The 24,675-nt window shown below is 46.0% G+C and overlaps 1 protein-coding gene across 1 annotated transcript in view; it reads left to right on the top strand.

Moving 5' to 3' along the window:
• Nucleotides 1-24,675, top strand: part of LOC143804114 (cullin-9-like) — a 172,397-nt gene that overhangs the window by 83,073 nt on the left and 64,649 nt on the right. The gene's annotated exons all lie outside the window — the stretch shown is intronic.

Here is a 24,675-nt window from a genome sequence, read left to right as displayed (position 1 = left end):
CTTTGATAGGGTTGCCCTGTTGTCGGACCAACCCCATCCCCGGCGGTCAGTTTGGTGTTGCGATTCCCTTGGCCCCATTCCTTCGGTCTGGCATGACTCTCTGTTCCGACTGCTACGGAGTCTCCTGCCTAGGGCACTCAGCCCTGAGCTAACAGAGGAGTCACTACTTCTAACTCTTCCATCTTTTAGGGAACCCCTTTGTCTCTCCAGAACTTGGGTTGAAAGTAGCCGCCATCTTCTTTGCATTTTTTGCAGCTCTTTATTGATCGGCCGCTTGTCAAGTCTTAGCTGCTCTACCTCTCTTAAGTACGCCACGCGATATTCAAGGAATACTCGGATATTGTTAAGGCTCTCCCTTGATCCGACAATGAAGAATGGAACCATCCCATCTTCACCAGCTACCTGGGCTTCGTCATCAGCCATAATCCTCACACTCGCCACACCAGACATATCTACAACCTCCTCCATTACTTTTCCAAGTCTCCCAATGTTATTTCTCATCAGATTCCTGGGCACTTGAACGATGTCCTCCACTACACTGTGTTCCAAATTATTATGCAAATTGGATTTAAGTGTCATAAAGATTTAATTGTTTTGTTTTTCAAATAAACTCGTGGACGGTATTGTGTCTCAGGGCTCAATGGATCACTGAAATCAATCTTAAACACATGTGATGATAATTAGTTTTCCAGGTGATTCTAATTAAAGGAAAACTACTTAAAAATGATGTTCCACATTATTAAGAAGGTCACAGGTTTCAAGCAATATGGGAAATAAAAACAATCTCTCCTCTGCTGAAGAGCGGTAAATAGTGCAATGCCTTGGACAAGGTATGAAAACATTAGATATTTCACGAAAACTTAAGAGTGATCACCATACTGTGAAGAGGTTTGTGACTGAAACAGAGCACAGAGTTCATGCAGATAAAGGCATAATGAGGAAGGTTTCTGCCAGACAAATTCATTGGATTAAGAGAGCAGCTGCCAAAATACTATTACAAAGCAACAAACAGTTATTTGAAGCTGCCGGTGCATCTGGAGTCCCTCGAACCTCAAGGTGTAGGAGCCTTCAAAGGCTTGCTGTGGTGCATAAACCTACTATTCGGCCACCCCTAAACAGTGTTCACAAGCAGAAACGGTTGCAGTCGGCTCAGACATACATGAAGACTAATTTTCCAACAGTCTTGTTTACTGATGAGTGTCGAGCAACCCTGGATGGTTCAGATGGATGGAGTAGTGGATGGTTGGTGGATGGCCACCATGTCCCAACAAGGCTGTGACGTCAGCAAGGAGGTGGGGGAGTCATGTTTTGGGCCGGAATCATGGAGAAACAGCTGGTAGGGCCCTTTAAGGTTCCTGAAGGTGTGAAAATGACCTTTGCAAAGTATATAGAGTTTCTGACTGACAACTTTCTAACATGGTATAAAAAGCAGAAACGTGCCTTCAGGAACAAAATCATCTTCATGGTGACCATGCCCCATCTCATGCTGCAAAGAATCCCTCTGAGTCATTGGCTGCTATGGGCATAAAAGGAGATAAACTCATGGTGCGGCCACCATCTTCCTCTGACCTCAACCCTATAGAGAACCTTTGGAGGATCATCAAGCAAAAGATCTATGAGTGTGGGAGGCCATTCACATCAAAACAGCAGCTCTGGGAGGCAAAGAAATACAAGCAGAAACTCTCCAAAAACTCACAAGTTCAATGGAGGCAAGAATTGTGAAGGTGACATCAAAGAAGGCTCCTATGTTACATGTAACTTGGCCTGTTAGGAGGTTCTGGAGGTAAATAGCTTTTTTGTTCAGTGAATGTGACCTCCTAATGCTGCAAATTCCACAAATGAGACTTTTCAGTTCATTAAAACATATCAAATGTTTAGAAATTCTACTGTGCCTATTAATTTGGAACAGTGCATTGTGGGGTTTTATTCATTTTGTCAAATGTCATTAGCATAATAATTTGGAAGATGGTGTAATTCCAACCGACCTTGAGCTTTCTTTGCATGCTCCAGATGTCGAGCGGCTTCCTCATTCCTCAACAAGATCCTCTGTTTCATGCGAAGACAGTGTAGGTGCATGTCACTCAGGATAGCCACCCGCTTCACCGTGACTTCCATAGTCGACAGTATAACTAACTTCTTAGACTCTGGCGCCCAGTTTACACTCTATGCTTCCACCGCCTTTCTAAATACCTCATGCACAGCCTCGCTGGCACAAGCTTCCCGCACATCCTCGGGTTCCTCTACCAGGCACTGGAAAAGCGAAGTCTCACCTCCTTGGACATAGCATTTGATCTTCTCATCCTGAGAGTCAGAGCGGTTTTTCAAGATGTCGACCTCCCTTTATAAGGCTGTTTGTGTGGCACTTCCCCTTCTGGAGTTCTTCCTCCCTGGAGGCCACTTCTTTGGTCAGTCTCTCCGGCTCTCTCTCCTTCATTGGGATCATATCGAAAGAACACGACAGTTTGTTCTGTAGAGCGGAGAACTTGTTTTTGCAGCCGTCCATGTATTTCTGGAGCTCAGCCTTAGGGCTCATACCCATTTGTGTGAGAAACGGACGAGTGCATACCGAGAAAAAATTGGATTCCACTCTGGCCAATGTTGTTCTAAGACCGGGGTCACACTGCAGCGTAATACGGACGAGTGCTAAGCGATAAAAAATGGCATAGCACTCGGACCAATGTTAATCTATGGGGCAGCTCCCATCATCTGTTTCTTCTTGTCCGTATTATACTTGTGAGTTAAATCACAACATGCTGCGATTGTCCGCGTATCTCAGCTGAGAAACGCCAATGTAAGTCTATGGGTGCGAGAAAAAAATCGCACAGCACACGGACCAGCAGTGTGACTTGCGAGAAATTCTCAGACATTGGCAGGTGACAGGAAAGGCTCAGCCATTATTTGCTCATTTTGCAAGTGTGTGAGAAAATCTCACCTTACGGATGACACACGGATACTTTTTTGAGAAAAAAACGCATCCTGGCATTGCACATGGATGAGATACGGATCACCATACGGAGAACATTTGTGCGATTCTCAGCAGACAAAATCGGAAAACAGATTTTTTTATACATTGTGTGTGACTCCAGTCTAAGGGTTACATCTCATCTACGATTTTTTTTTCTCAGCCGAAATCGGATTGAGAAAAAAATCGCAGCATGCTCGCCAATGCAAGTCAATGGGTGCGAGAAAAAAATCGCACAGCACTTGCACCATGCGTGTGCTGTCTAATTTTTACACACTGGTGTCCTTTGAAAAGCCGGTAATTCATATGCGGCTACTGTAAAATCACACTGGTTATAATAGAAAAGATAGAATAGATATATACACATAGAATACATAAATATATATATATATGTAAAAAAAAAGTAGAAACAGCACTCCATATAGCCATTGTAATGTGCTGTTCATTGGAACGTGGCGACGTTTCGGTCCTGGATGCAGACCTTTCTAAAGATTATTTTATGGAAAAAAATGGCGTGGGCTCCTGCACAATTTTCAAAACCAGCATAGGGAAAGCCAGCAACTGGGGGCAGATGTTTATAGTCTGGGAAGGGGGTAATACCTATGGAGCTTCCCAGTCTATTAATATCAGCTCACAGCTGTATACTTAGCCTTTACTGGCTATTAAAATGGGGGACCCCCAAAAAATGACATGGGATCCCCCCATAATTAATAACCAGCAAAGGCTAGGCAGACAGATGCGGGCTGATATTAATAGCCTAGGAAGGGGCCAAGGATATTGGCAACCCTAGCTAAAAACATTAGCACTCAGCTGCCCCAGAAAAGATGCATTTGTAAGATGCGCCAATTCTGGCACTTAGCCTCTCACTTCCCACTTGCCCTGTAGTGATGGCAAGTGGGGTAATAGTTTGGGGGTCAATGTCACCTTTGTATTGCAAGGTGATATCAAGCCCAGCTTAGTAATGGAGAGGTGTCAATAAGATGCCTATCCATTACTATTCCTATAGTTGTTAAGGGGTTAAATAAAGACACAGCCAGAATAAAGTATTTGAACTAAATAAAACACTACGCAGTTTGCTATCTTTATTGTACTCCTAAATCCCCGACGCCCTTGATCTCCTGTAATAAAAATAAAATAAAAAAGCAACAATATACCATACCTGTCCGTCGCTGTGTCCCACGCAGTAATCCATGTCTGTGGGATATACAGTTTGCAACCTGGACGGTGCCAAAATGCTGTAAACCTCTGATGAATGAATGAGATGCTGGGAGCGGAGCTTTAGTGACTACCGGTGAGGTCACTGAAGCTGCGCTCCCTCACATCCTGACCCACGCTGAACTCTGGAGCGTGGGAAAATGCCAGTTGATTCATGGAACTAGACAGCTAGACTCAATACTCAGGCAGTGAGTGACTGTTCCATGTGGCTTTAAAGGGACTATCAGCACAGAATAACTGTTCAAACCAAGTACAAGCGTTCGTGCATCATGGTGGCCATTTATATACACTGTTATAGATATGATTTCAAAACTATAAGAAGTCTCACAATGAACTAAAAACTTGCACTTACCTTTACATCACCCTTATGCAGCTGACCCTCTGTTTTGGAAAAATGGCTAGCAGATGTGAGGCCAATCTTAGCGTCAATGCCCAAGAATGTGGAGAAGTGCAGATTTCCAAGCGCTAGCGATAAGAGCAGTGTCGGAATGGGGTACCAAGGGCCCACCAGTAGAGCTAAATGCAAGCATGACTGTACCCTCATTCACAAAATTCAGCAGAATAAACTGGGTTGACTATTAAATTAATAAGAGGCTGCCTTTGTCTGTAGATAGTGAATTACCGTATATACTCGAGTATAAGCCGAGATTTTCAGCCCACTTTTTTGGGCTGAAATTGCCCCTCTCGGCTTATACTCGAGTCATACCGGGGATCGGCAGGGGAGGGGGAGCGGGGGCTGTCTAAAAATACTCACCTAGTCCAGGCGCGGTCCCTGCTTCCCCGGCGCCGGCAGCAGCAGCTTCTTCCTGTACTCAGCGGTCACATGGTCCCGCTCATTGCAGTAAATGAATATTCAGCTCCACCTCCCATAGGGGTGGAGCCGCATAGTCATTACTGTAATCACGGTACCATGTGACCGCTGAGTACAGGATGAAGCGCTGCGGCGTCGGGGAAGCAGGATCTACACAGCGGCAGGACCAGGTGAGTGGGAGGGGAGGGGAGCGCAGCGCTGCGCGATAGTCACCTGCTCCTCGTTCCGGGCGCCGATCTGTCTCCAGCAGTGACGCTGAGGTCAGAGGGCGCGGTGACGTGGTCAGTGCGCGCCCTCTGATGAACGTCAGTGCTGGAGACAGATCGGCGCCGGAACGAGGAGAGGTGACTATTGAAAGTGCCCGGGGCCTGAGCGACGGAGAGGTGAGTATGTGATTTATTTTTTTTATCGCAGCAAATGGGGCAAGTGTCTGTATGGAGCATCTATGGGGCCATAACGTTCCTGCAGCACTATATGGGGCCATAACGTTCCTGCAGCACTATATGGGGGCCATAACATTCCTGCAGCACTATATGGGGGCCATAACGCTCCTGCAGCACTATATGGGGCCATAACGTTCCTGCAGCACTATATGGGGCCATAACATTCCTGCAGCACTATATGGGGCCATAACATTCCTGCAGCACTATATGGGGGCCATAACATTCCTGCAGCACTATATGGGGCCATAACGTTCCTGCAGCACTATATGGGGCCATAACGTTCCTGCAGCACTATATGGGGCCATAACGTTCCTGCAGCACTATATGGGGGCCATGACATTCCTGCAGCACTATATGGGGGCCATAACGCTCCTGCAGCACTATATGGGGCCATAACGTTCCTGCAGCACTATATGGGGCCATAACATTCCTGCAGCACTATATGGGGCCATAACATTCCTGCAGCACTATATGGGGGCCATAACATTCCTGCAGCACTATATGGGGCCATAACGTTCCTGCAGCACTATATGGGGCCATAACTTTCCTGCAGCACTATATGGGGCCATAACATTCCTGGAGCACTATATGGGGCCATAACGTTCCTGCAGCACTATATGGGGCCATAACGTTCCTGCAGCACTATATGGGGCCATAACATTCCTGCAGCACTATATGGGGCCATAACATTCCTGCAGCACTATATGGGGCCATAACATTCCTGCAGCACTATATGGGGCCATAACATTCCTGCAGTACTATATGGGGCCATAACATTCCTGCAGCACTATATGGGGCCATAACGTTCCTGCAGCACTATATGGGGCCATAACATTCCTGCAGCACTATATGGGGCCATAACTTTCCTGCAGCACTATATGGGGCCATAACATTCCTGCAGCACTATATGGGGCCATAACATTCCTGCAGCACTATATGGGGCCATAACATTCCTGCAGTACTATATGGGGCCATAACATTCCTGCAGCACTATATGGGGCCATAACGTTCCTGGAGCACTATATGGGGCCATAACGTTCCTGCAGCACTATATGGGGCCATAACTTTCCTGCAGCACTATATGGGGCCATAACGTTCCTGCAGCACTATATGGGGCCATAACGTTCCTGCAGCACTATATGGGGGCCATAACATTCCTGCAGCACTATATGGGGGCCATAACATTCCTGCAGCACTATATGGGGCCATAACGTTTCTGCAGCACTATATGGGGCCATAACATTCCTGCAGCACTATATGGGGCCATAACGTTCCTGCAGCACTATATGGGGGCCATAACATTCCTGCAGCACTATATGGGGCCATAACGTTTCTGCAGCACTATATGGGGCCATAACATTCCTGCAGCACTATATGGGGGCCATAACATTCCTGCAGCACTATATGGGGCCATAACATTCCTGCAGCACTATATGGGGCCATAACGTTCCTGCAGCACTATATGGGGGCCATAACGTTCCTGCAGCACTATATGGGGGCCATAACATTCCTGCAGCACTATATGGGGCCATAACGTTCCTGCAGCACTATATGGGGCCATAACGTTCCTGCAGCACTATATGGGGGCCATAACGTTCCTGCAGCACTATATGGGGGCCATAACGTTCCTGCAGCACTATATGGGGCCATAACATTCCTGCAGCACTATATGGGGCCATAACATTCCTGCAGCACTATATGGTGCCATAACGTTTGTGCAGCACTATATGGGGCCATAACGTTCCTGCAGCACTATATGGGGCCATAACATTCCTGCAGCACTATATGGGGCCATAACGTTCCTGCAGCACTATATGGTGCCATAACGTTTGTGCAGCACTATATGGGGCCATAACGTTCCTGCAGCACTATATGGGGCCATAACATTCCTGCAGCACTATATGGGGCCATAACGTTCCTGCAGCACTATATGGGGCCATAACATTCCTGCAGCACTATATGGGGCCATAACATTCCTGCAGCACTATATGGGGCCATAACATTCCTGCAGCACTATATGGGGCCATAACGTTTCTGCAGCACTATATGGGGCCATAACGTTTCTGCAGCACTATATAGGGGCATAATGTTTGTGCAGCACTATATGGGGCAAGTGTCTGTATGGGGCCATAATTAACGTTTGTAGGGCACTACGGCATATGAGGCAAGTGTCTGTATGGAGCATCTTATAGGGCCATAACGTTTGTGCAGCACTATAAGGGGCAAATATCTTTATGGAGTATCCTATGGGGCCATAGTCAACATTTGTGCAGCATTATATTGGGCAAATGTGTCTATGGAGCATCTTATGGGGCCATTATTAACCTTTATCCAGGATTATATGGGGCATATTTTAATATGGAGCATCTTATGGGGCCATAATGAACTGTATGGAGCATTATATGGGGCTCCTGATTCAATATGGATATTCAAAGACACTTAACCTACTGATGTCTCAATTAATTTTACTTTTATTGGTATCTATTATTACTTTTAACATTTACCGGTAGCTGCTGCATTTTACACCCTAGGCTTATACTCGAGTCAATAAGTTTTCCCAGTTTTTTGTGGCAAAATTAGGGGGGGGTCGGCTTATACCCGGGTCGGCTTATACTCGAGTATATACGGTAAGTGTATTTTGCCAGGTACTGCTCATATAAGAGGGTGGTTGCCCACTTCTGCATGCGGACCCACCGGAGAATTCTCCTGTTCTCGTGCGAGCCAGTCCGAGCCTGGATATGAGCCCCAGCAAAGAAAGGAAACATAAAATACTTTGTCTACCTTATAAGAATTATGAAGTGAGGTTTTTATGAACTGCCTTGATATTGAGGCGAACACAAAGCATGTTTTCATGTAGCTGGCGATGGCCAGGCTGTCTCAAGTGGATATCGGCCAGATGACAATATCTATGCCATGTCTCCTATCTATGAACAGATACAAGCGTAACAGGAAAGATGATGTTGATTCCTCCCGCAGGGGTCCTTCAGGGGCAAAGATGTCATGAAAGTTGGGAATCTCGTTATTTTTTAAGACTAAGGCCGGTGTCACACATACAACTGCAATGCGAGAAACTCGCTCGAGTCTCTCGCCTCAATACCCGGCACTGCCGCCGGCACTTGGGACGGCGCGTTCAGCTGCATAGAAATACATGCAGCCGCACACTCCGGTCCCGAGTGCCATAGGCAGTGCCGGGTATTGAGGCGAGAGAGCAAAGTCCTGCAGTGCGAGGGGCCTCTCGGACCTTTCCCAGCGCCTGCGCACTTTAGTACTTTGCTCTGCCCTCAACAGGCAGATAAGTACGCCTGCGCAGGAGCGCGATGCCGGGGAGCCTGTGTGGATGATGCAGGGTCGCGTCATCCACAAGAAGCAAGGAGGACGGCACTGCAAGAAGATGGGGGGCGCCGGACCAAGAAGAGCGACACCCCTCAGACCGGACCGCCCCGCAGGTGAGTATAATAAGTTATTTTTCTTCTCTTACAGGTCGGGTTGGGGGCTGATATACAGCATTATAGAATGTTGTATATCAGTCCTGAAAGGTGGTGGCCGTACTTCTTATCGGCCAAAACTGCTGACCGCTTCCCTTTAACAGGAGAACAGTAAGGCTGGTGGCCCAAATCTCCTCACTTTTAGAGGTACCTTTGTGAACAGGGATAGTTAGGGCCCCAGTCCTGGGGACGGTTCAGGACCTCTGTCCCTAATCGTGAAGTCACAGCGCGACGCTTCTACAATAAAGGCATGTTCAGGATTGGGATGAATCTGTTCAGGAGCTGTGGTGAACTTCATCTTCACAGGCCAGAAAAGGCATCTTGTGCTTGAGGAGACAAGACACACGGTATGCCATTCTTTGTTAATTGGGTGATTGGTTCAATTATACCTGAAAAATTCTTAATGAAATGTCTGTAAAAATGAGCAAAGCCCACAAACCGTTGGACTTGGCTGATGTTTTTTGGCGTTGGTCGCTCAGTGAGAGCTTGAATCTTGCTAGAATCCATTTGCAATCCTGAAGTAAAGCTTATATAACCCAAGAAGTGGTTGATAAAATTCACATTTCTCCAGCTGACTGTAGAGATGTGGAGTTCTCAGACGCTCCAGCACAGTTTTCACCTCATTTATTTATTTTACTCACTTACAACGCGCCATTAATTACACACACTTTACATACATTCTCGGCACTGTCCCCACTGGGGCTCTCGGTCTAGATCCCCTATCTGTAGGTCTTTGGAGTGTGGGAGCGAACACTGGGAGAATGTGCAAACTCCTCGCAGATATTCTTGGTGGGATTAGAAACAAGGACCCCAGCGCTGCAAGGCTGCAGTGCTAACCACTGAGCCACCATGCTTCCCCCACTGAGCCACTGCGCTGCCTCGTCTGATGTTCTTCTGCAGAATTAGAAAAGATTAGCAGATCCTCCAGATAAAGAACCACAAGTTGATCAGGAAAGTCTCTGAAATGTCATTGACGAAATGTGGAAACTTTGCAGGAGCATTACAAAGTCCAAACGACACGAGTCCTAGTGTCCATAACTGATCTGAGTGCTGCCTTCCCAAGACATTTATTTGCTTTCCCAGTTGATTATGGCATTTTGAGTCTGTAGCCATGGAATCCCAGGATGATTGGGAAAGTGGAGATTAGTTGGAAGGATAAAAGTGAAGATTATCACGATGTGTGGGCTGCACTCATGGAAAGGATGAGATCCGGAAAGTATTAATAAGGTCTGTACTCAACCAACGCATTTTGGCTCCAGACCAGCACTCTTCTCAAGTGTGCACAATGCAGTAACAGCAGGGCTTCGCAAGGCTCCCGGGAGAGTTTGAGGCCCCCTTCCTAACCGAACACCGTCACAGAGTGACCTCTTCACCGGCCCCACACTTTGTATCTTGGTATGGATCCCGCTGCAGTCCTTGCCTAACATTTGCAGTGTCTTTCAGAGCTACAATCTCGGGTCTGACAGGAGCACACTGTCGGTCTGGCGGGCAGTCCGGCCGAACCGGAACCTAAGGCGGCCCTCCCAGATCGGATTTCAGGGGGCGGGATACATTTGTTGTGTTCTGTGAAGCCAGCAGGATTTGTTTTAGGCTTTGTCCTCTTTGATCTGGGAGTGAGGAGCAATGGGCTGGGATTGTTATTTACTTCACTCCTGGGCCTTTTCACTTCTGTCGGACTCACTGTCTCTCCGGTTTGAAGATGTTTTTTGAGGCTATAGGCCTCATATAAGATAATGCTGACCGTGTCTCCCTTGCTGAGCTTAACCCCTTAACCCCCTGAGCTTTTTTTCGTTTTTGCATTTTTGTTTTTTGCTCCCCTCCTTCCCAGAGCCATAACTTTTTATTTTTCCATCAATATGGCCATGTGAGGGCTTATTTTTTGTGGGACGAGTTGTTTACACCATTGGTTTTACCATGTAGAGTACTAGAAAGCAGGAAAAAAATTCCAAGTGCTGTGAAATTGCCAAAAAAGTGTAATCCCACACTTGTTTTTTGTTTGGCTTTTTTACTAGGTTCACTAAATGCTAAAACTGACCTGATATTATGATTCTCCAGGTCATTACGAGTTCATAGACACCTAACATGTCTAGGTTATTTTTTATCTAAAAAATCCAAACTTTGTTTAAAAAAAAACAAAAAACGCCATTTTCCGAGACCCGTAGCGTTTCCATTTTTCATGATCTGGGGTCGGGTGAGGGCTTATTTTTTGCGTGCCGAGCTGATGTTTTTAATGATAAACCAAGAACAGGCAGAGATGCTTACCTGTCTAAATGGGCCTCAATACAATTGCACTGACAGGGAGCAGCGGACCCAAGTAAAATGGCCACTGCACAGGTGCAATACCTAATGAGACAGCCAGCCTTCAATCAGGGATAGGCCGCGTGGTGCACCGATGCAAGAAAAATATGTATAAAAAAAACATATCAATATATGTAAGGTATTGGTTGATATTCTGGCCATAATATGTAAGCCGGCAACCCGCGCCAAGGGTCCTTACGTTTGCCAGTCCTACTCTAACATGAAAACCACAAAAAGAGGAAAAATCCTCCAATATTCAAGAAAACAAACCAAGAACAGGCAGAGATGCTTACCTGTTTTTACCTGTTTTTTTTGCACGTTGTATTTTTTTTCGGGGTGCAGTTGGGCCCAAATGGTTCTGTACACTGTGGCCTCTGTTCACACAGGATGCATTGTAGCACTGGGCGGCCCGCCATAGGGCGTCATTGATAGGCTGGAGCCAGATGCTCTGCATTCCCTGTGTGAACTCGCCACATACAGAGTATATATCTTAGTGCATCGGTGCACCACACGGCCTATCCCTGATTGAAGGCTGGCTGTCTCATTAGGTATTGCACCTGTGCAGTGGCCATTTTACTTGGGTCCGCTGCTCCCTGTCAGTGCAATTCTTTTGAGGCCCATTTAGACAGGTAAGCATCTCTGCCTGTTCTTGGTTTGTTTTCTTGAATATTGGAGGATTTTTCCTCTTTTTGTGGTTTTCATGATTTTAATGATACCATTTTGGTGCAGATATGTTCTTTTGATCGCCCGTTATTGCATTTTAATGCAATGTTGCAGCGACCAAAAAAACGTAATTCTGGCGTTTTTAATTTTTTTCTCTCTACGCCGTTTAGCGATCAGGTTAATCCTTTTTTTTATTGATAGATCGGGCGATTCTGAATGCGGCGATACCAAATATGTGTAGGTTTGATTTTATTTTTATTGTTTTATTTTGAATGGGACAAAAGCTGGGGGTGATTTGGACTTTTATTATTATTATTTATTTCTATAGCACCATTAATTCCATGGTGCTGTACATGAGAAAGGGTTACGTACAGGGTTATAGATATCGTTTACAGTAAGCTAATTTACAATGACAGACTGATACAGAGGGGAGAGGACCCTGCCCTTGCGGACTTACATTCTTCGGGGACTGGACTTTTATATTTTGTAAAAAATGTTCCTATTTTTTAAAACTTTTATTTTATTTTGTTACTTTTGCCATGCTTCAATAGCCTCCATAGGGGACTAGAAGCTGCCATAGCCCGATAGGCTCTGCTGCAGCACAGAGGCGATGCTCAGATCGCCTCTATATAGCAGATTTACTCACTTGCTATGAGCGCTGACCAGTGGGTGGCGCTCACAGCAAGCCAGCACTGACGCAATAGAGGTCTGCAGGAGACCTCAGGTTGTCATGCCAACACAACGGTGACCCGCGATCACATGAGGGGGTTACCGGTGTGCGTGTTTCTGGCTGGACGGCCGGAAGCACGATTTAAATGCGGCAGCGGAATTTGACAACGGCATTTAACTGGTTAATAGACACGGGTGGATCGCGATTCCACCCGAAGCTATTGCGGGCACATGTCAGCTGTTCAAAACAGTTGACATGTCCCCAGAAAAATGTGGGCTCACCGGGAGGGAGACCAACATCGGCGTACTATTACACCCATGTCGGTAAGGGGTTAATCTGTAAGCTCCAGCAGGGAAACCGGCCAGCAGAGGAATTCTGCTCAGATCTCCGTAGATGGGCCACTGACACCCGGTGGAACCATCCTGCTCTTAGGAGTCAGTTTTGTCAGGTCCTGTCTGAAAGGTTAAAAGACACACTGGCTCTTTATGAAACTCCTGGGTCGTTAGAGACCGCCATGGCTCTGGCCATACGCATTGATAGACGCCTCAGGGATAGACCTGTTGTGACTCCACTCATGGTACTCTCTAAAACCAAGGTTCTCGGTGCTCTGAGGAACGGATGCAGTTAGGAGCGGCCTCCCCTCTGTACAAGTCTCTTACGGTTTGCCACAAAACGGTGGTTTATTTTTTCTGTGGTCAAAAGGGTAATTTCATTGGGGTCTGTCCTTCTTTACCAAAGCACAAAAAGCTGTCGGAAAAATTCTAACCCCAGTTTGTGTGGAGGATAATAACCTGGGTGTATGTATCTCCTCCGCATGTGTATCTTAGTTTTCTTTACCAGCGGAAGTGGTTATTGGTATGAAAAATGAGAAAATATCCATCGTCTTGGATAGTGGGGCGGAAGCCAATATGGTGGATGCTCGGTTCGCACGGGACCTTGGTCTTCCCTGTATTACTCTGGTGAAGCCCATCCATATATTTGCAATTGACTCTGCACCTTTCGGTCAGGGAAATTTTACGCAAGTAGTGCATAATGTGAACCTGTGCATAGGGGTCTTCACAGGGAGCTCCTTTCTGGCTATATCTTTGAAGATCTCCCTATTCCTATTGTGTTAAGGCCCCGTCTCACATAGCGAGATCGCTAGCGAGATCGCTGCTGAGTCACAAGTTTTGTGACGCAACAGCGACCTCCATAGCGATCTCGCTATGTGTGACACGTACCAGCGATCAGGCCCCTGCTGCGAGATCGCTGGTCGTGTCGGAATGGCCTGGACCTTTTTTTGGTCGTTGAGGCCCCGCTGACATCGCTGAATCGGTGTGTGTGACACCGATCCAGCGATGTCTTCACTGGTAACCAGGGTAAACATCGGGTTACTAAGCGCAGGGCCGCGCTTAGTAACCCGATGTTTACCCTGGTTACCAAAAAAAACAAACAGTACATACTCGCCTTTCGGTGTCCAGGTCCCTTGCCGTCTGCTTCCTGCTCTGACTGAGCCGCCGTACACTGAGAGCAGAGCGCAGCGGTGACGTCACCGCTGCGCTCTGCTCTCACTGTACGGCCGGATCTCAGTCAGAGCAGGAAGCGGACGGCAAGGGACCTGGACACCGAAAGGCGAGTATGTAGTGTTTGTTTTTTTTGGTAACCAGGGTAAACATTGGGTTACTAAGCGCGGCCCTGCGCTTAGTAACCCGATGTTTACCCTGGTTACCCGGGTGCTGCAGGGGGACTTCGGCATCGTTGAAGACAGTTTAAACGATGCCGAAGTCGTTCCCCTGATCGTTGGTCGCTGGAGAGAGCTGTCTGTGTGACAGCTCCCCAGCGACCACACAACGACTTACCAACGATCACGGCCAGGTCGTATCGCTGGTCGTGATCGTTGGTAAATCGCTTAGTGAGACGGGGCCTTTAGGCCTTCCCTGGTTAGCTGTGCATAATCCGGTTACTAACTAGCAGTCCTGAGAAGTAGTCAAATGGAGTGATCTCTGCCATCTTTTCTGCTGTTTCCACTAAAACCATACCCTCTTTCCTGTCTGATTTTGTGGATGTGTTCTTAGAAACATGGTGCGAGGAACTGCCTCTCCACTGATAAGTATGTAGAATAAATTTTGGCACTCAACTTTAGTAAAACGTAAGTATTTTATTGGCAGCCACTTGTACAAACGTTTCGGTCAGTGATGTTGACCTTCTTCAGTGTACTTGTTGTTTAGAGATAACATGAGTATGTGGCTCAAGGTTAAGTTAAGGTCCTAACGCGGATCCCGTATGACAATCCTAATGAGGATAATCTGTAGAGAGGGCCGAGTGGTTATACTCCTCTTCAGGGATAGGCCTATGGAATTCTCAGATCGTATGCAGATCCGATTAGTGGACCGGAATAATGTCACTACCTAGGGGTGGCACTGGTATCTGCAAGGAACGCGGTGTCCGCCGCTTGTTCTGTGATGAGAACAAGCGGCGGACACCGCGTTCCTTGCAGATACCAGTGCCACCCACCCCTAGGCAGGGACATTATTCCGGTCCACTAATCGGATCTGCATACGATCTGAGAATTCCATAGGCCTATCCCTGAAGAGGAGTATAACCACTCGGCCCTCTCTACAGATTATCCTCATTAGGATTGTCATACGGGATCCGCGTTAGGACCTTAACTTAACCTTGAGCCACATACTCATGTTATCTCTAAACAACAAGTACACTGAAGAAGGTCAACATCACTGACCAAAACGTTTGTACAAGTGGCTGCCAAAAAAATACTTACGTTTTACTAAAGTTGAGTGCCAAAATTTATTCTACATAGTTTCTGGTTTGGGAACCTTCTTTGTGCACCACTACAGCTGTGCCACGTTACACTATAATATATGAGCTCTCCACTGATAAGGTCTGTGCAGTTCTGGAATGGGATCTGCCAGAAAACCTTAAAGAATGGCAACGCTTTGTGGGGTTTGCTAACTACTATCGTAAGTTTATCCAAAAATTGGTTGATTGTTAAACCCTTCACTAACATGACAAAGAAAGGTACGGACTTCTCGAGGTCGTCTGACTGCGCCCGTCAGGCATTTTCTTCTTTGAAGAAATGCTTTTCCTCTGCTCCTGTACTCATTCAACCCAATGTTCCCCAACCACTTATTGTTCATGTTGATGGATCTGAGATGGGAGATGGGCTGTTTTGTCTCAAGGGTCATCCCCTGGTAAGTGTCATCCATATACCTTCTCAAAAAATGTTGTCGTCCGAAAGGAAGTATAATGTAGTCAATAGATAACTTTTGCTCATTAAGTTGGCTTTTGAGGAGTGGCGTCACTTTTTGTAGGGGGCAGTCCCCCCGTCACTGTCATTACTGATCATAAAAATCTGTTGTATCTCGAATACACTAAACATCTTAATCCTAGACAAGCTAGATGGTCTTTGTTCTTTACCAGGTTTAGTCTTATTGTCACTTACATTCCTGGGATTAAGAACGTCAAAGCTGATGATTTGTCTCAAAGTTTCCCTGGATGTAGTTGTTCTTATGACTCTGTCCCTATTTTACAAGAAGGGGTGGTCGTCTCTGCCGTGTGTTCTCAGCTGGAGGGAGAGGTATTGAAGGCTCATGGGGAAGCCCCTGCTTGTCCTTCAGGGAAACTATTTGTACCATTACATCTGCATCTTAAGTTTTCGGGCAAAATCATAGCTCGTCTCTCACTAGTCATCCAGGTAGTAAAGCAACCTCGGACCTCCTTTCTCATTGTGTTTGGTGGCCAAGGTTGCAGCATAATGTAGTCAACTTTGCATCTTCCCGTAATGTTTGTGTGCATTCTAAGACCCTGCATACTCATCCGTTTGGGCGTCTTCTACCATTAACCATACCTGACTAGCCATGGACACATTTATACATGGATTTTTTTTTTTTTTTACAGATCTCCCTTCCTCCTTTGGTAATACTGTTATCTTAGTTATGGTGGATAGGTTCAGTAAAATGGTTCACTTTATTGCTTTACCTGCTCTCCCTAATGCCAAGACACTGGCTCAAGTGTTTGTCACTGATATCGTGAAGCATCATGGGGTCCCTCCGATGTGGTGTCAGATTGGGGGGCCCAGTTTGTATCTAAATTCTGGAGGGCATTTTATTCTCTGCTTTGGATGCATCTATCCTTTTCTTCAGTGTTTCATCCTCAAACAAATGGTCAGACTGAACATCTAAACCAAAATCTGAAGACAAACCTCAGGTGTTTTATGTCAGATAACCAGGGGGATTGATCATCTTTTCTAACATTAGCTGAGTTTGCCTTAAACAATCAATGCAGTGACTGGTAAGTCACCATTTTTTGGTGCATATGGCTTCCATTGGCAGTTCTTTACCTTCAGTAAGGATGGGTCTTCAGAGGTTCCTAGGGAGGAACGATTCTCTTCATCACTCTCATCTGTATGGCAAGGGATTCAGAACAACTTAAAGATCATAGGGGGCAGATAGAAACACAAGACTGATAAGAAATGTTTGTCAGGTCTGGACCTGGGTGTGAATGATTTAGTATGGCTGTCTACCAGAAATATTAAACTGAAAATTCCTTCCTGGAAATTAGGTCCTAGGTTCATTGGTCCTTACAAGGTGGTCACCGTAATTCACTCTGTGGCCTTTTGTCTTGAGCTTTCTCTAACGCTTAAAATCCACAACATTTTCCATAGGTCATTGCTGAAAAAATATGTGGCGTCTGTGGAGCCGTCCCCCTTACTGCCATCGCCATTGATTATTGTTGACGGTAATTTGGAGTGTCAGGTGGCAAGAATTGTGGATTCTCGTATGGTTTGCTGCTCTTTAGAATACTTGGTGCACTGGAAAGGGTATAGTCCTGAGGATGTGGGTACCGGCATCTGAGGTTAATGACAGTAAACTAATTTGGTCCTTTCATGCGGCCCATCCGGATAAATGCAGTCCTGAGGGTCCAGTGGCTCCACATAGAAGGGAGGGGGAGTACTGTCAGAAGTGTCTTGTCCCCGTGGAAAACCTGGAGTTAGACAGTCACGTTGGGTAATGAATCGCAGGTCTTCTTTAGAGATAGTGTGATTTGTGTCCCATATTGAATGGATTTAGTTTCTTCTGGTGCTAAATAGGTTAACAACGGGACCTCTTTAGCACCAGAACAAACTAAATCCATGCTGGCCTCAAACATGCAGCTCCATTTCAGCTGTTTATGATCCGGTCATTACCTTCTCCTATTTGCCATGGCACCAGGAGATGGAACGGGATCCTTGATGCGAACAACTGGCTAAGACGATCGTGCAGACAAGGATTCAGATTCCTGGACCACGGCGTGAACTACCTGTACGACAGACTCCTCCCCAGAGACGGACTACACCTCAACAAACCTGGGAAACACACATTCGCCAGAAGACTCGCTACACTCATCAGGAGGGCGTTAAACTAGAAGATGAGGGGACGGGAAGAAAAACAGACTCGAACATGAAGCCAGAAAATATACGGAAGGATATGAGGTACGGCAAAGAAGACCCAAGACAACATACTCAGAAGGGAGGCAAGAAAATTTCTAAAACAATCCACAGGGAGGAGATTGGAACAAAACAAAATCCTCTAAACTGCATGCTCGCAAACGCCAGAAGCCTGACAAACAAGATGGAAGAACTAGAAGCAGAAATATCTACAGGTAACTTTGACATAGTGGGAATAACCGAGACATGGTTAGATGAAAGCTGTGACTGTGCAGATAACTTACAGGGTTACAGTCTGTTCAGAAAGGATCGTAAAAATCGGAGAGGAGGAGGGGTTTGTCTCTATGTAAAGTCTTGTCTAAAGTCCACTTTAAGGGAGAAGATTAGCGAAGGGAATGAGGATGTCGAGTCCATATGGGTCGAAATTCATGGAGGGAAAAATATTAACAATGGAGAGGCGTCAATTATGTCACCTATCCATTATTAATCCAATTCTATGAAAGGGTTAAAAAAAACACACATTATTAAAAAGTATTTTAATGAAATAAACACACAGGTAGTTTTAATATTTTATTGCTCTCTCAATCCAACAGAAGACCCTCGCTCTGCAAAATAATAAACCAACAATATACATACCTTCTGTTGATCTGTCACGTCCCACGAAGTAAATCCATCTGAAGGGGTTAAATCATTTTACAGGCAGGAGCTGTGCTAATGCACTCGCTCGTGCCTGTAAAACCCGGGTGCTGAAAGGAAAGCAGGATGATCTGTACTTACCTTGAGTTGCGGTGATGCGCCCTCTGCTGGATGTCCTCATGACCTGGAGCCTTGGAAAAGTTCCCACGCTCGAGTTCATGTAAGTTCATCCAGCAGAGGGCGCCTCACCGCGACTCAATGTAAGTACAGATCACCCAGCTTTCCTTTCAGCACCCGGGGTTTACAGGCACGAGTGAGTGCTTTAGCACAGCTCCTGCCCGTAAAATGATTTAACCCCTTCAGATGGATTTACGTCGTGGGACGTGACAGATCAACAGAAGGTATGTATATTGTTGGTTTATTATTTTGCAGAGCGAGGGTCTTCAGGTGGATTGAGAGAGCAATAAAATATTAAAACAACCTGTGTGTTTATTTCATTAAAATACTTTGTAATCATGTGTGTGTGTTTTTTTAACCCTTTCATACAATTGGATTAATAATGGATAGGTGACATAATTGACGCCTCTCCATTATTAATCTGGCTTAATGTCACCTTACAATAGCAAGGTGGCATTAACCCTTCATTACCTCATATCCCACCGCTACACGGGAGTGGGAAGAGAGTGGCCAAGTGCCAGAATAGGCGCATCTTCCAGATGTGCCTTTTCTGGGGTGGCTGGGGGCAGATGTTTGTAGCCACGGGGGGCCAATAACCAAGGACCCTCTCTAGGCTATTAATATCTGCCCTCAGTCACTGGCTTTTCCACTCTGGCGGAGAAAATTGCGCGGGAGCCCACACCAATTTTTTCTGTCATTTAACCCTTTATTTTAGCAGCTACAGCACCCAAATTTTGCACATACACACTACTAACATTAGTGAAGAGGAATATGTAATAAAAGAAGGGATATGAGATGGTTTACTGTATGTAATCATGTCTCATATCCTGTCGGGTTTGGGAGGAGAAATGAAAAGCCGGCAATTGAATTTCCGGCTTTTCACATATATCGCGCTGAATTAAATATAAATACAGAATATATATATATATGTGTGTCTCAATGACATATATATATATATATATATATATATATATATATATATATATATATATATATATACTGTATATATGTTTTAACGAACATTTGAGCACATAAATTATTATTATTATTATTATTATTATTTATTGTTATAGCGCCATTTATTCCATGGCGCTTTACATGTGAGGAGGGGTATACATAATAAAAACAAGTACAATAATCTTAAACAATACAAGTCATAACTGGTACAGGAGGAGAGAGGACCCGGCCCGCGAAGGCTCATAATCTACAAGGGATGGGTGAGGATACAGTAGGTGAGGGTAGAGCTGGTCATGCAGTGGTTTGGTCGATCGGTGATTACTGCAGGTTGTAGGCTTGTCGGAAGAGGTGGGTCTTCAGGTTCTTTTTGAAGGTTTCGATGGTGGGCGAGAGTCTGATGTGTTGTGGTAGAGGGTTCCAGAGTAGGGGTGATACGCGAGAGAAATCTTGTATACGATTGTGGGAAGAGGAGATAAGAGGGGAGTAGAGAAGGAGATCTTGTGAGGATCGGAGGTTGCGTGTAGGAAAGTACCGGGAGATGAGGTCACAGATGTAAGGAGGAGACAGGTTGTGGATGGCTTTGTACGTCATGGTTAGGGTTTTGTACTGGAGTCTCTGGGCAATGGGGAGCCAGTGAAGGGATTGACAGAGGGGAGAGGCCGGAGAATAGCGGGGGGACAGGTGGATTAGTTGGGCAGCAGAGTTTAGAATAGATTGGAGGGGTGCGAGAGTGTTTGAGGGGAGGCCACAGAGCAGGAGGTTGCAGTAGTCAAGGCGAGAGATGATGAGGGCATGGACTAGGGTTTTTGCAGATTCTTGGTTGAGGAATGAACGGATTCGTGCAATATTTTTGAGTTGAAGTCGGCAGGAAGTGGAAAGGGCTTGGATATGTGGTTTGAAGGAGAGATCAGCGTCAAGGATTACCCCGAGGCAGCGAGCTTGTGGGACTGGGGAGAGTGGGCAGCCATTTACTGTAATGGATAGGTTCGTTGGGGGGGTCACGTGAGATGGGGGAAAGATGATGAATTCTGTTTTGTCCATGTTAAGTTTCAGAAATCTAGCAGAGAAGAAGGATGAAATAGTGGACAGACATTGAGGGATTCTGGTTAGTAGGGAGGTGATATCTGGTCCAGAGAGGTAGATCTGTGTGTCATCAGCATAGAGGTGATACTGAAAGCCATGAGATTCTATGAGCTGTCCCAGGCCGAAGGTGCAAATGGAGAAGAGCAGGGGCCCAAGGACTGAACCTTGAGGAACTCCGACAGATAGGGGGCGAGGTGAGGAGGTGGTGTGTGAGTGGGAGACGCTGAATGTCCGGTGTGTTAGGTATGAGGAGATCCAGGATAGGGGCAAGTCTGTGATGCCAAGAGATGAGAGGGTCTGTAATAATAGGGAATGGTCCACTGTGTCAAAGGCAGCCGACAGGTCGAGGAGGAGGAGAACAGAGTAGTGTCGCTTGCTCTTGGCGGTTAAGAGGTCATTGGTGACCTTAGTTAGGGCAGTTTCAGTGGAATGGTGTGACCGGAAGCCAGATTGTAAGTGGTCAAAGAGGGAGCAAGAAGAGAGATGGGAGGACAGTTCAAGGTAGACGTGTTGTTCCAGTAGTTTTGAGGCATAGGGGAGAAGTGATATAGGGCGATAGCTAGATACAGAGGATGGGTCAAGAGAGGGCTTTTTGAGGATAGGTGTGATGGAGGCATGTTTAAAGCTTGAGGGGAAAACACCAGTTGTTAGTGAGAGGTTGAAGAGATGGGTTAGGGTTGGGATGAAGATTGTGGTGAGGTTTGGGATGAGGTGGGATGGGAGCGGGTCAAGTGCACAGGTGGTGAGATGTGATTTTGATAGTAGAGTGGCGAGTTGATCTTCTGTAATGGTGGAGAAGTTGGTTTTGGAGGTGGAGGGTAGGGAAGTTGGGAGGAAGGGCTCTGGGGCTTGTTGACCAAAACTGTCTCTGATGTTATCAATCTTCTGCTTGAAGAATGAGGCAAAGTCTTCAGCAGAGATAAGTGGGGAGGGAGGAGGTGCTGGGGGACGGAGGAGAGAATTGAAGGTGTTGAATAACTGTTTAGGGTTGTGAGACAGGGAGGATATGAGAGATGAGAAGTAGGTTTGTTTAGCTGTGGCGAGTGTGGTCTTGAAAGTAGTGAGGGACTGTTTGAATGCGATTAAGTGGTCGTTGGAGTGGGATCTTTTCCATCTGCGCTCAGCAGCCCTGAAAGCTCGCCTCAGTTCTTTGGTCAGGCTGCTGTGCCAGGGCTGTCTGTTGATTTTGCGAGCTTTGGTATGTGTAAGTGGGGCAGCAGATTCCAAAGCTACAGCTATTGTGGTGTTATATAGAGCGACAGCGTCATCCGCATTGTGTATGGAACTTATGTCTGTGAGAGGGAGGAGGGATTCAGAGAATGAATGTAGGTCAAGATGTTTAAGATTTCTGCGAGGGTGTGAAAGTTTGTGGGGTGGGGACTCTAGACATGGAGTGGAGAGAGATGAGAATGTGAGAAGGTTGTGGTCAGAGAGAGGAAGAGGTGAGTTAGAGAGGTTAGATAGGGAGCAGAGGCGGGTGAAGATGAGGTCCAGTGTGTGACCATCTTTGTGAGTGGCTGCAGAAGGCCATTGAGTGAGGCCGAAGGAGGAAGAGAGAGATAGAAGTTTAGTGGCAGCTGAGAGGGAAGCGTCAATGGGGATGTTGAAGTCACCCATGATGATAGTGGGGATGTCTGCAGAAAGGAAATGAAGTAGCCAGGTGGTGAAGTGGTCAAAGAAGGTGGTGGCTGGCCCTGGGGGGCGGTAAATGACAGCCAGTTGGAGGGGGAGTAGATGCGCACAGAGTGCACCTCAAAGGAAGGGAGGGTAACAGGGTGGCAGTGGGATTGGGGTGAAGGAGCAGTTATCTGACAGGAGAAAACCAACTCCTCCGCCATGCTTGCTGCTGGGGCGGGGTGTGTGAGAAAGGTGGAAGCCACCGTAAGAGAGTGCAGCAGGAGAGGCTGTGTCAGAAGGGGTGAGCCAGGTTTCGGTGATGGCGAGGAAGGAAAGTTTGGTAGTAACAAAAAGATCATGGATGTAGGAAAGCTTGTTACAGACAGAGCGAGCGTTCCACAGAGCTCCTGTTAGTGGCACTGGGAAGCGGAGGCTGGGTGAATGGGTATAAGGTTAGAGAGGTTACGGAAGTTTGTGATGGAGCGTGGGTGGGAGGTAGAAATGAATCCATTAGATGTCGGTTTTGCATGCCTGCGAGAAAATATCGCAGTACGGATGCCATACGGATTACATACGGAGGATGCCATGCGCAAAATACGCTGACACACCCTGCCTACGGATGACATACGGATCACTATTTTGGGGACTTTTCTGCGTATTACGGCCGTAAAAAACGGACCGTATTTACATACGCTGAGTGTGAGGCCGGCCTAAGGCAGATAGATGAAGCTGCAGCCCATAATGAGGTCCTGGTTATGGGGGACTTTACCTACCCGGATATTAACTGGGAAACAGAAACCTGTGAAACCCATAAAGGCAACAGGTTTCTGCTAATAACCAAGAAAAATTACCTTTCACAATTGGTGCAGAATCCAACCAGAGGAGCAGCACTTTTACACCTAATACTATCTAATAGACCTGACAGAATAACAAATCTGCAGGTGGTCGGGCATCTAGGAAATAGCGACCACAATATTGTACAGTTTCACCTGTCTTTCACTAGGGGGACTTGTCAGGGAGTCACAAAAACACTGAACTTTAGGAAGGCAAAGTTTGACCAGCTTAGAGATGCCCTTAATCTGGTAGACTGGGACAATGTCCTCAGATATAAGAATACAGATATGGGAACTGTGTGAGGGTATGTGCACACGTCAGGATTTCTTGCAGAAATTTCCTGAAGAAAACCGGAAATTTTCTGCAAGAAATCCGCATTTTTTTTTTGCGTTTTTTCCCCGTTTTTTTTAGCATTTTGCAAGCGTAATTAGCTTGCAGAATGCTAAAGTTTTCCAAGCGATCTGTAGCATCGCTTGGAAAACTGATTGACAGGTTGGTCACACTTGTCAAACATAGTGTTTGACAAGTGTGACCAACTATTTACTATAGATGCAGCTTATGCAGCATCAATAGTAAAAGTAGAATGTTAAAAATAATAGAAAAAAAATAAAAAGGGTTATACTCACCTGCAGGCGTCCGTTCCTATAGATGCTGTGTGTGTTCAGGACCTTCGATGACGTCGCGGCTTGTGATTGGTCGCTGAGCGGTCACATGAGCGGTCACGCTCGAAGGTGAGTATATCACTATGTTTTATTTTAATTCTTTTTTTTTACCAATTATATGGTGCCCAGTCCGTGGAGGAGTGTCCTCTCCTCCACCCTGGGTACCAACTGCACATAATCTGCTTACTTCCCGCATGGTGTGCACAGCCTCGTGCGGGAAGTAAGCAGATCAATGCACTCCTAGGTGTGCGGAACTCCGCAATTCCGCATTTTTAATGAACATGTTGCTTTTTTTTCCGTGATGCGATTTTTTTTGCGAAAAAAAATGCAACATTTGCACAAGAAATGTGGAATACACTGTAAATAATGGGAGGCATATGTAAGCTTTTTTTTCGCGTTTTTATCACGTTTTTATAGCGAAAAAAGGCGAAAAATACTGAACGTGTGCACATGGCCTAAGAACGTCCTAGATAGGCACTGTAAGCGGTTTATACCTTGTGGGAATAAAAGGACTAGAAATAGGAAAAACCCAATGTGGCTAAACAGAGAAGTAAGAAGGCAATTAACAGTAAAAAGAAAGCATTTGCACTACTAAAGCAGGATGGCACCATTGAAGCTCTAAAAAACTATAGGGAGAAAAATACTTTATCTAAAAAACTAATTAAAGCTGCCAAAAAGGAAACAGAGAAGCACATTGCTAAGGAGAGTAAAACTAATCCCAAACTGTTCTTCAACTATAT

Source organism: Ranitomeya variabilis, chromosome 2 (genome assembly GCF_051348905.1).
Source record: "Ranitomeya variabilis isolate aRanVar5 chromosome 2, aRanVar5.hap1, whole genome shotgun sequence".
Lineage (NCBI taxonomy): Eukaryota > Metazoa > Chordata > Amphibia > Anura > Dendrobatidae > Ranitomeya > Ranitomeya variabilis.
The sequence above is the reverse complement of the archived record's forward strand: the minus strand, read 5'-3'. Positions and strand labels throughout refer to the sequence as shown.